We start from the raw sequence: 12,008 nt of genomic DNA on the forward strand, positions 1-12,008 counted from the left end.
ATGATCTCAGGATTTGTTGTTTACTCACTTTTACTCTACTCAGCAAAACCAAAAACGAATACCTTTTTGTTTTTTCCACCAAAGATTATTCAAATAAATTAAGGGTCAGAGCAATTAAATGCAACTTAATTTTTTATATCTGTTTTTATTGTTTTGCATTAAAGGGAAACCTGAGTTTATGAGTCACTTTACAGTTGAAATAATGAACACACATTTTTGTGAACTATAATTCATAATCAAATATGTATTTGTCCTAATCTATTTTCAGCTCAAAACCACAATGTGAAAAGTAGAAAAAGGGGAGAGAAAAAAGAGATAAAGGATGATCAAAATATAGAACAGGAAAACAGAGAAAGGAGACATAAATGGAAAGGCAATTATATATTACATATAATAATATGTTATAATTATATAAATAAATTACATATATAATTGTATATAATATATAATTATATAAATATAAATATATAATTATTATATATATAATAATATATAATTGTGGAGTAACAGCCTCATCCTGGAGTAGGTTAGAATCCTGCCACAAAAGACTCCTAAAAATGTGATATTTTTCTGTAGTTATAATCTGGGACTTCCTCACTTTTTAATATTCACCCCAATACATAAGATAAAATTAAGCTGAAGATCTAAACTAATTCTCAAAATGGAGGCTTTTTAACCCAGCTGGGAAAGCATTATCATGTTAGATTTACAACCTGAGAAAAAACAAATGAATAAAAACATTTTCAAAAGTTGTATTCTCAGATTGACTTAAGATATTGTATAGTTGATTTGCTGATCAAAAAGCATATACACAAAAATAACCCACTACAGTGAAAAGACTGCCAGATAGAAAGTAAAAAGCTAAGGATGTAGTGCTGGCTTCAATCTATAAATGTTCCATGGATTTGGAAAATAATATCACCTTTCTCAGACTGTTATCCCACCTATAGGTGGGGCATTTTTCTTTTTTGTTTGTTTTGTTTTATTTAAAGATTTATTTATTTGAGAGAGAGCATGAGCAGGAGGGGCAGAGGGAGAAGGAAAGAGAACCGCAAGCAGACTCCACATCAAGCACCCTACACAGGGCTCCATCTCATGACCCTGAGATCACGACCTGAGCTGAAACCAAGCGTTGGTCACTCAACTGACTGTGCCACCAGGAGCCCCAGGGTATTTTTGGATTTTTTTTTTAATATTAATATATGAACAATTTATCTCTGTTACTGAGTTTATTGACACTCCCTTAGATTCTGTACCCAATTCAACAATCACTTACTGTCTACCATGAACCAGGTAGTATTTTAAGTGTCCAGAATACAGTAGAGACAAGACTAACAACATCCCTGTTCTTTGGAATTTTACATTCTACCACAGGGAGACAGACAATATTAACAAGCAGGAGAGAACGTCAGATAGTAATGAGTGTGATAATGAAAATATAACAGTGTGTTGGAGAAATCTTGAGAAAAATACTGCTATTTTAGATGGTCACGGAGGTTCTTTCTGAGGCAGTTTCATAAAAGTGAGATCTGAAGGTTGAAAAGAAGCCATTCTAGAGAGAAGTCATCAAAAAGAAAGATCTGGTGTGCTGAGGAAGAGAAAACAGGCCAGGGTGTCAAGAGAGTGAAAAATTTATATACAGAGAAAATTGCTTCCCATCTTTGTCCCCCACCTATACCTTCCATACACACAAAATTCCTAATAAGAAATACTATCATTTTTCTGTATCTTCCAAAGAGTATTATGCATACATAAGCAAGTGGATTGTACATTTTTCCCTATTAATAAACAAATGTGATAAACATCCCAAAATAGGGGATTATTTAAATACATTTTAATAACAGCATACGAGTCAAGACTTCATTCACAGGTATTTAAAATACTAGATATATAAAATATGTAAGTTCATGTATAATATAGGTTCTAGAATATTTTTTAAAGTTTTTACATGCTGAAAAATGGGAAAATATATTCCAAAATATTATATACATTCTCTGGCCTTTTTTCCTACTGTGTATATTTCTCATCAATTCCTTTCTACCAGTCATTTTTTTAAATTACTGTTATTGTTATTAACATCACATTATGTAAAACTCTATATTGCATATTTCAAAATTTCCCATTCTACTTTTTACAGTAAAAAAAAAATAATATATTCAATTACTCATTCTCTCCTTCCAACCATTATGGAAAGTCTACCAGAGTGAGTCAATGTGCCAGAGATGAAGTACAAAAATAAGACAAACACTAACCTCAAGGAAGACAGAAAATTGTGAATAATGCACAAAAATTTACATAATCGTGAGATGTTTTGTTAAAGAACGATGCTTAGGGTATCATAAGAGCAAAGAGAAGTGAACACAGTGTGGGGCATTAGAAATATTTCAAGAAGGAAGAAGCATTATAGCTGAGTCTAGATTGAAATATTCCCCAGAGAGTGGTAAAAGGAGAGAACGGAAAGTGCAAAGGCATCAAAGAATCAGAACTGTGCATGTGCAGAAATAGTAACAGACAAGATTGGAAAAACAAGGTAATTGCTAAGAGTAGTTGTATTTGATTAAGTTTGTAATTCAGCAAAAGGAAATTCAGGAAGTACCCATGAGAGTGCTGTTTCACACTGTATGTAAGGAATATATACAGCTGACTTGATGAAATTTACAACGTCTCAGTATGTTGTTTATATATCCTGTAGATACATCATCAGAGTAAATTCAGTTTCAAAAGTATACTCTTACATTTAAAGTTCAGAATTTATTATGGCATTCAACATGGCAGGTCTTAATCTGATAGATTTTATTCTAGGATATAAAACAAATTTCAACACATTTTTTAAAAATTGAAATCATATCAAATATGTTCTTGGACCACAATGAAACTAAATTAGAAATATATTAGGCTAATTCCCAAATATTCAAGAAAGAAACACACTCTAACTAACCCCATGAGTAAGAAAGTCAAAGAGAATAGAAAATAGTTTTAATTGAATGAAAGTGAAAACACAATTTCTAAATATATGCAAGATTTAGATAAAGCAGTGCTAGAGAGAAATGTGTAGCATCAACTGAATATATTAAAGGGTTTATAACAAAGGGTTTTGGTTTTGTTTTTGTTTTAAAGATTTTATTTATTTGACAGAGAGACAGCCAGTGAGAGAGGGAACACAAGCAGGGGGAATGGGAGAGGAAGAAGCAGTCTTCCAGCAGAGGAGCCCTATGCGGGGCTGGATCCCAGAACACCGGGATCACGCCCTGAGCCGAAGGCAGACGCTTAAAGACTGAGCCACCCAGGCGCCCCTGTAACAAAGGGTTTGAATCAATAGTCTAATCTTCCACTTTAGAAAAAAGAACAGGAAATTAAATGCAAAGAAAGAAAGAATGTAATAACATAGATATAAGAAGAAATACAAAAAATTAAGAAAATAGAGAAAAATAAATAAAACCAAAAGCTAGTCTTTTTATAAAGAACAAGAATATTCATAAAACTTTACCCAGACTAGTCAAGAAAAAAAAAGAAATGACAAAAATGTCAATATCAGGAATTAAAAAGAGGGGCAATCACTATAGGTATTACAAAAATTTAAAGAATATTAAGGAAACATTCTGAGCAATTTATGCCAATGAATCTGATAACTTAATTGAATGAACAAAATTCTAAAGACATTAACTGCCAAAGCTAATTCTAGAAGAAGTAGATTGAATAAATGTGTATCTATTAAAGATACTCAATTTGTACTTAAACATCTTCCCACAAAAAAAACTTCAGACCCGGATGGCTCCTCTAGTGAAAACTATCAAACATTTTTTGAAGAAATAATACCAATTCTAAACAAACTCTTTCAAAAAACAATATAAAAGGGAAGATATTTTCTAATATCTGCTAATATATTCTTGTACACATTGAGTTATTTAAAAGTGTCTGGCTTAAAATGTCTGGCTTAATTCACAAGTATATATAGTTTTTTTTCTTAATTATTTCAAATTCAACTCCATTGTGGTCAGAAAATATATTTTGTATGAAATATACTGAGGCTTTTTTATGTGCCAGCATATCCTCTATCTTGACAAATGTCTTGTGTGCACCTGCAAAAACCTGTGTTCTTCATTGTTGAGTGTAATACTCTATAAATAGCAACTAGGTTAAGTTGTTTAGTTTCTATTACCCTACTGATTTTTTATCACATGTTCTACCAATTTTCAAAAAAAAGTTATTAAAATCTCAATCCATGCTTTTGGGTTCTCCACTTCTGTATTTAGATATGTCTGTATTCGTGCATAAATTGTTAAGTTCTGCTACTAGAGGAATCACATTTAAGATTGTATGTCTTGATGAATTGACATTTTTATCGCTGTGAAATTCTTTTATAAATACCTAGTAATACCTCTAGGTCCTTGAAGTTTACTTTGTTATTAATACAACCATGCCATGAAATGGTTAATGTTCGCATGGTATATTGGGTTCTCCAGAGAAACAGAACCAGTAGGATAGATACATAATTAAGAGAGAGAAAGAGAGGGGGAGGGAAGGTGGGAGGGATGCAGTTTATTATGATGAATTAGTTCATGTGATTATGGAAGTAGAGAAATCCTACAATCTGCCATCCGCTAAATGAAGACCCAGGAAAGCCAGCCATGTCATTCAGTCCAAGTTCAAAGGTCTGAGAACCAGGGGAGCTGATGGCATAAATTCCAGTCCAAGAACTAGAAGAGATGAGATGAAATGTACCAGCTTAATCAGCGAAGCAAGAAGAAAAAGCAAATTCCTCCATCCTCTGAGTTTTTTGCTATTCAGGCCCTCAACGGATTGAATGACCTCTACCCATGTTGGAAAGGGCAATCTACTTCACTGAGTCCACCAGTTCAAATACTAATCTCATGCTAACACTATCACAGACACACCAGAAATAATGTTTAATCTGAAGACCCATGGCCAGTTGACACATAAAATTAAACATCACATATGGTATATCATTCTCCACCCTCATACTTAAAACATATCTGTGACTTTATATTTAAGAATTGATATATCTCATAAACAGTATATACTTGAATCTTGTTCTTTTATACAGTCTGAAAATCTTTTTTTAATTGGTATGTTTGGTCCATTTACATTTAATATTATTGTTGATATTTGGGTTCATTATATTTGTCCCATTATTCTTCATTCCTTTGCATTTCTTTCCTTCTTTTGGATTGAATATTTTTAATATTCCATTTTCTCTCCTTAAAAGACTATCTAATAAAGTCTCCATGTATTATTTTTGTGTGTGGGGGGGGGTGCTCTAGTGATTATAATATTCATCTGTAGCTTACTAGTCACTCCAAATTTTTATTCAAGGATATTTCATGAAGAGTGTATTTTTACATATATATATGTATATATATAAATCTTTTATCCTCTTTTAAGTCCTCTGTGCTATTGTTGTCATATATTTTACTTCTATAAAAGTTATAAGCCCCATAATACCTTATTATTTTTTAAGCAGCTAAGTATTTTATAAAGTAAATAATACAAGGTAAAAATAGACTTTTGCCGTATTTACACACTTATTTACCATTTCCAGATCTTTTCATTCTTCCTCATTAATTCAGGTTTCCATCTGACATATTTTACTGTTGAAGAATTTCCTGAAGAACTTCCTTTGGCATGACTTTTTTATGTAGGTCTGCTAGCAACAAATTCTCATCTTTTATGAATATTAAAATGCCTGTTGCACCTTTCTTTGTTTTTTTTTTTTTTAAGATTTTATTTATTTATTCGACAGAGATAGCGACAGCCAGAGAGAGAGGGAACACAAGCAGGGGGAGTGAGAGAGGAAGAAGCAGACTTATAGTGGAAGAGCCTGATGTGGGGCTCGATCCCAGAACGCCGGGATCACGCCCTGAGCTGAAGGCAGACGCTTAACCGCTGTGCCACCCAGGCGCCCCTCACCTTTCTTTTTGAAGTTTATTTTGACTAGATATGGAATTCCAGCTTCACAGTTCGTTTTTCTTAAGAATTTTTAAAATTGTATTTCACTGACATGGTGTCCATTGTTTCGATAAAATGTCAACCACCATTCTTGTTGCTCCTCTGAACTGTCTTTTTTTTTTTTTTCTCTACTGCTTTTAAGATTTTCTTTTCAGGGGTGCCTGGGTGGCTCAGTCGGTTAAATGTCTGACTCTTAGGATTTTGGCTCAGGTCATGATCTCGGGGTTGTGGAATTGAGCCCTGAGTCAGACTCCATGCTCAGTGTGGAGTCTGCTTGGGATTCTCTCTCTCTCTTCCTTAGTCCTTTCCTGCTCATGTGCTCTCTCTCTTGCTCAAAATAAACTAATATGAGATCTTAAAAAAAAGAAAAAAGATTTTATTTTCATATTTGGTTAGCACATATTATACTGTGGTCTTATTTGTATTTATACTGCTTGAATTTTGTGGAGTTTCTTAGATATCTGAGTTAATGTTTTTGAGAATTCTTGACAGTTACTTCTTTTCCTTGTCCCATTCTCTCTCTCCTCTTCTGGAATCCCAATTACATATATGTTTTACTATTTGATATTGCCCCAAAGTATATTAATACTATTAATATTTTTAATCTTTTATCTCAGCACTTCAGCTTGGGTTATTTCTAATTACCTGTCCTACGTAGTGAAGAGAAGGGCCATATGCACCCCAATGTTCATAGCAGCAATGTCCACAATAGCTAAATCGTGGAAGGAGCCGAGATGCCCTGCAACAGATGACTGGATTAAGAAGTTGTGGTCCATATATACAATGGAATATTACTCAGCAATCAGAAAGAATGAGTTCTCAACATTTGCTACAACATGGACGGCACTGGAGGAGATAATGCTTAGTGAAATAAGTCAAGCAGAGAAAGACAACTATCATATGATTTCTCTCATCTATGGAACATAAGAACTAGAATGATCAGTAGGGGAAGAAAGGGATAAAGAAAGGGGGGGTAATCAGAAGGGGGAATGAAACATGAGAGACTATGGACTATGAGAAACAAACTGAGGGCTACAGAGGGGAGGGGGGTGGGGGAATGGGATAGACCGGTGATGGGTAGTAAGGAGGGCACATATTGCATGGTGCACTGGGTGTTATACACAACTAATGAATCATCGAGCCTTACATCGAAAACCGGGGATGTACTGTATGGTGACTAACATAATATAATAAAAAATCATTATTAATAAAAAAAAAAAAATAATTACCTGTCCTCACCATCATTAGTCATTCTGTCTACATTGTCCACAGTGCTGTTCATTCATCTCTTCTGAAGCATTTCTTTTAATTTCAAACATTGTTATTTTCAAATCTAGCATATCCATTTATATTTAAAGTTCATACTTCTCTCCTGAAATCCTCATCTATTTATCCATTTATCACTTATTTGATATATTTATAGTAGTTTTCTAAAGTCTTTGTCTGATAATTACATCATATGGTTCATCTGGTAGTTTTTGTCTATCAATGTTTTTCTATTAATTATGAGATAACTCTTCCTTGTTTTATTTTCTTGGCATAGCTCCTAATTTTTTATTATATTCCTAATACTTTCAATAAAAATTCAATGGAAGATGAAGAGTAGTATTTAATTTTATTTTGCTTAATTCTTCAGAAACTTCAATCCTCTTCCTCTGTCCAGAAGTTAGAATAAGGGTACACCTGGGTGGCTCAGTTGGTTAAGTGTTTGCCTTTAGCCTAGGTCAGGATCCTGGGGTCCTGGGATCGAGTCCTGCATTGGTCTCCTTGCTCAGCAGGGAGCCTGCTTCTCCCTCTCCCTCTGCTTGTGGCTCCCCCTGGTTGTGTTCACGATCTCTCTCTCTGACAAATAAATAAAAAAATATTTTAAAAAATAAAAAAGAAGTTAGAATGAGGATCTGATCTTCAGATTCCTTCATAGGTCTAGTTTAACTGGGACTTGGAATCATCTTTAATTCAACTGAACTTAGCTCAGATTAGTTTTACCTCCAACATTTGCCAACTGCCAGCAAGGTCTTTTCTGACACTTGGAGCTGACACTTGGAGCCAGGAGGAGTTTGAGCCACACTTCAGATATTTTTGTTTCCCTTATGATTCAACTCTATAGACATCAATACCCAAGCACTACAATAATGGCTGGGAAAGTACAAATCCCCTCTGATTTTCATTTCTTCCTGCAGTGTCCCTTTTCTGAGAAAATTACTGGTATGGGTATCAGTGGTTGTTGGGGGAGAAATTTATAAAAGTGAGCTATTTATTTTTGTGTTTGGGACTTTTTTGGATTCCAGTCTGTCCACGGCTTAGCGCTTTTTCCTCACCTCTACCAAATATCTCAATCTATGGTAGCATAACTCCTCCATGTGCCCATATCCAGACCAGATAACTTGCCTACAGATATAAAAACTGCCATAACTCTCTGCTCATCTAGATGGGCTTTGTCCCTCTCTGGAGCTCAGTAATAAGGCTTCCTTGCTCCACCCCCTCTTTAGAAGCCTCACAGAAATGTATGATTTTTATTTTTCACTTTTCTGTTGTTGATAATACATGAGCAACATTATTCTACAAGCTGACCACAATCAGTGCTCTGTATTCTTATGATTTGTTTTTGAGAATAAAATTATAAGCTCTTCCATTTTTTCCTTTGTTAATTATCTATTACTTTCAATTGCCCCTTTCCAGTTTCCTTCTGGGTATATAATTGTTTCATATTCATTTATGGAAGTTACTTGTGTATTAAATAAATTAATCTTTTATCATTTATATTAATTTTTAGTTAATTATTTTTATGCATGGATTCTCCCTTGTGCCATTCTGGGGTAGGGAGGAATTCAATTCAATTTCCATGCAAGCCTCTATAATTACACAGAAAATAATCCGCATATCCATATGTGGCAGGCAGATTTTCATCAGTTTTTTACATTTTAACTACACATATATTTTTTAACATGTCAAATATAACTACTTTTCTTTTCACTTACTATTTTCATGTCATACTTCTTTTCACTTACTATTTTCATATCGTACAAATATAACTACTTTTCTTTTCACTTACTACTTTCGTATCATACTTTCTCACTTCCAAGATTGTAAAACTATTATCCTACATTTTCCCACTATTTTTGGCATTGTTTTATTTTGTTTTCCAATAAAGCTGAAAACATATAAACAGGTTCTTCTAGGACTTTGTGTCTAGAGTTCCAGATTCGGACTATCAAATGAGCTCATGTAAAGCTTGAATTTAGAAAAAATTAATTGGAGAGAGAGGCAGTAACATTAAAGGTATTCTATATCATCCTCCTGTTCCCAAACCATGGCTAACTGGTACAGTCTTTCAGTCAGTAGCTGCAAAATGGCTTCTTGTTTCCCTATTCCCCTGATTATTTCAAAGATAGATCACTTAGCATGTTAGTTTTATACTGTTTTTCTGGCAGTCATGTATGGATGCCCAGCATAAAAAATAGTCTTCTATCCCTTAAAAGATTTTACAAGTACCTAATTTCCCACACTAAGCCCCATTATATTTAAAATAACTAAAGTAGTTTATGTAATCTCCAATACAGTCTATAGTACCAAATAACTATCATAATCATAATGAGTGAAATCAATTGATGGCAAGGTTTAACTTACAGTTAGGATTTGTAAATACCCATTAGTAATAATCATGAAGCTCTGAAAAAAATCAAGTGAAATCATTTCATGACATTTTTCTATAAAACCAATTATTTTCCTTTCTTACCCATTTACCAAATTGGGGTGGGGGGGAATATACCTATCAATCAATTATATATATATATATATATATATATGGAGAGAGAGAGAGAGAGAGAGAGAGGGAGAGACTTTTTTCAAAACAAGTCTGAAGAATAACATTTGGCTTGTAATGGTGTTTTGCAGCTTACTGCTCTCTGCCAGAATCTTCATGTTGCTCTAAACCAAAGACACAATTGTGAATGCGTGACTCTCTTGCTTGAAATATTAACGTGTATTCTTACAGCAATTAGAATAAAACTCCTTATCTCAGCCGAAAAGACCTTAGTGATTTGACCCTTACAGTAACATTTATTTATCCCCTAAATCTCTCACAATTATTCATCACACTCCAACTGAGAAGCTCTCAGGTGTTTCTTTCATATTCTTTAAGCATACCAAGTTTATTCCCTAATTATACATAACTCTCCCTCATTGCCTACAATAGTACCTGACAAATGGGAGGTACTCAGTGAAAAACAATACTTGTTACATGAATGTTATGATTTACAGCAAGAATTTCCTCTTCTTTACTTCATATTATAAAATCTATTCAGCAGACCACATGCCGACTCAATAGCCTCCTCATGGAAGTTTTCACTTCCTGGTTGCGAAGGGTATAAATCACAGGATTCATTAATGGAAAGATCACAGTATGGAAAAAGGAAACTACCTTGTCAGCTGGCAAGGCCCTGAAGGGGCGAGTGTAGATGAAGATAGCAGGTCCAAACATGAGAAGTATAATAATGACATGAGTGGTGCATGTGGACAGTGCTTTTCTCTTCCCTTCAGAAGCAGACCCACGTACATGGCAGAGGATGACCGCGTAGGAAGACAAAAGCCCAAGGAAGCACAGGAGGGTGAGCAGGCTGCTGTTGGAGACCATCAGAAGCTCCACCACAAAAGTGTCTGTGCAGGCCAGCTTGATGACCTGTGGCACATCACAGAAGTTATCCAGCTGGTTTGGGCCACAGAAGGGCAAGCAGAGGATGAGGGCCACCTGGATAATGGAGTAGATAAAGCCTCCAAGCCACAGCGCCAACAGCAAGGCATGGCAGGCTCTAGGGTTCATGACAGTTGAATAGTGTAGAGGCCGACAGATGGCAATGTAGCAGTCAAAAGCCATCACAACAAGGAGTAATCCTTCCCCTCCTCCAAGGAAGTGCAAGAAAAAGAGCTGAGTGATGCAACCCCTGTAGGAGATTACCTTCTTCTCAGAAAGAAAGTCCACCAGCATCCTAGGAGCTACAATGAAGGAATAGGATGCATCCAGGAAGGCCAAGTTGCCCAGAAAGAAGTAGAGGGGGGCTGTGAGGCCAGGGTCTGATCTGATGGTGAGGATGATGAGGAAATTTCCAGGGAGGATGATGAGATAGAAAATTAAAACAGCTCAAAGACCAGGAGCTGAATATCTCGAGATTGGGTCAGACCAAGAAGGATGAATTCTTTCACCACTGTGCTGTTGTCATTTTCCATCTCCTCTGCCTGCAGTACATCAGAGAGTAGAAAGTTTATTTCCATCTCTAGCATCTAGATCATAGTTCTTTTCAAACTAAAAGGAGCATGTGCCACATCTGTCATACTTCCCCACAACCAAAGAAATCTTTTCTGCCCATTATTCTTCTACATTTCTATCTGCCAACACCCTGGTTTGAAGCCACACTCTTCTGCTTCTTCAGTTCTGTGCTTCTATTTAACTGTTCTCTCACCTGGGACTCTGCAATGCCCCTGCCCTGGACTTGTTTATGATTTGCATGAGGCAAAAGGAAATGTCTCTGAGAAAAAACTTAATCTCAGTTATTAAGTTCTTCAGGTTTTTATTTGAATGGGAGTTAAGGTGAGGATTGATAGCAAAGAGGAAGGGCAGAATTTTTTAAGGTGACAGAAACATTCCATATCTTGACTATAATGGTTGCAAGTGTCTGTTCTTTCACCAAAATTTACTAAACTATACAGAAATTGTTACATTTACTCTATGCAAATTATACCTCAGGAATGCTGACTTAAAAAGTTTTTTTAAAAACCTGCTTATTTGAAATATTTCCTTTTCCTCTATAGAATATCAACCCATCCATGTGGTCTAAGTAAAAATAAAAAAAGTCCTGATTATTCTGGAGAAATTAAGATCTGAGGCTTATCTGTACAGTGGCCTCTAAATTGAGAATGTGGTCACCTAACACACATGATAATTTAGTGGCATGAAAATAATAATAGAATTTCTATACATATATTATTATATCCCATTCTATGAAGCTAAATTTTGAAAGTTGTATACTTTACACAGAATCATGGTA

At 34.9% G+C, this 12,008-nt stretch overlaps 1 pseudogene; it reads right to left on the bottom strand.

Annotated features, from left to right (window-relative positions):
• Positions 1 to 10,267: 10,267 nt before the first annotated feature.
• On the bottom strand, positions 10,268 to 11,190 carry LOC125281071 (olfactory receptor 4N4C-like; annotated as a pseudogene).
• Between the last annotated feature and the right edge of the window lie 818 nt (positions 11,191 to 12,008).

The sequence above is a fragment of the Ursus arctos genome, unplaced genomic scaffold (genome assembly GCF_023065955.2).
Source record: "Ursus arctos isolate Adak ecotype North America unplaced genomic scaffold, UrsArc2.0 scaffold_6, whole genome shotgun sequence".
NCBI lineage: Eukaryota > Metazoa > Chordata > Mammalia > Carnivora > Ursidae > Ursus > Ursus arctos.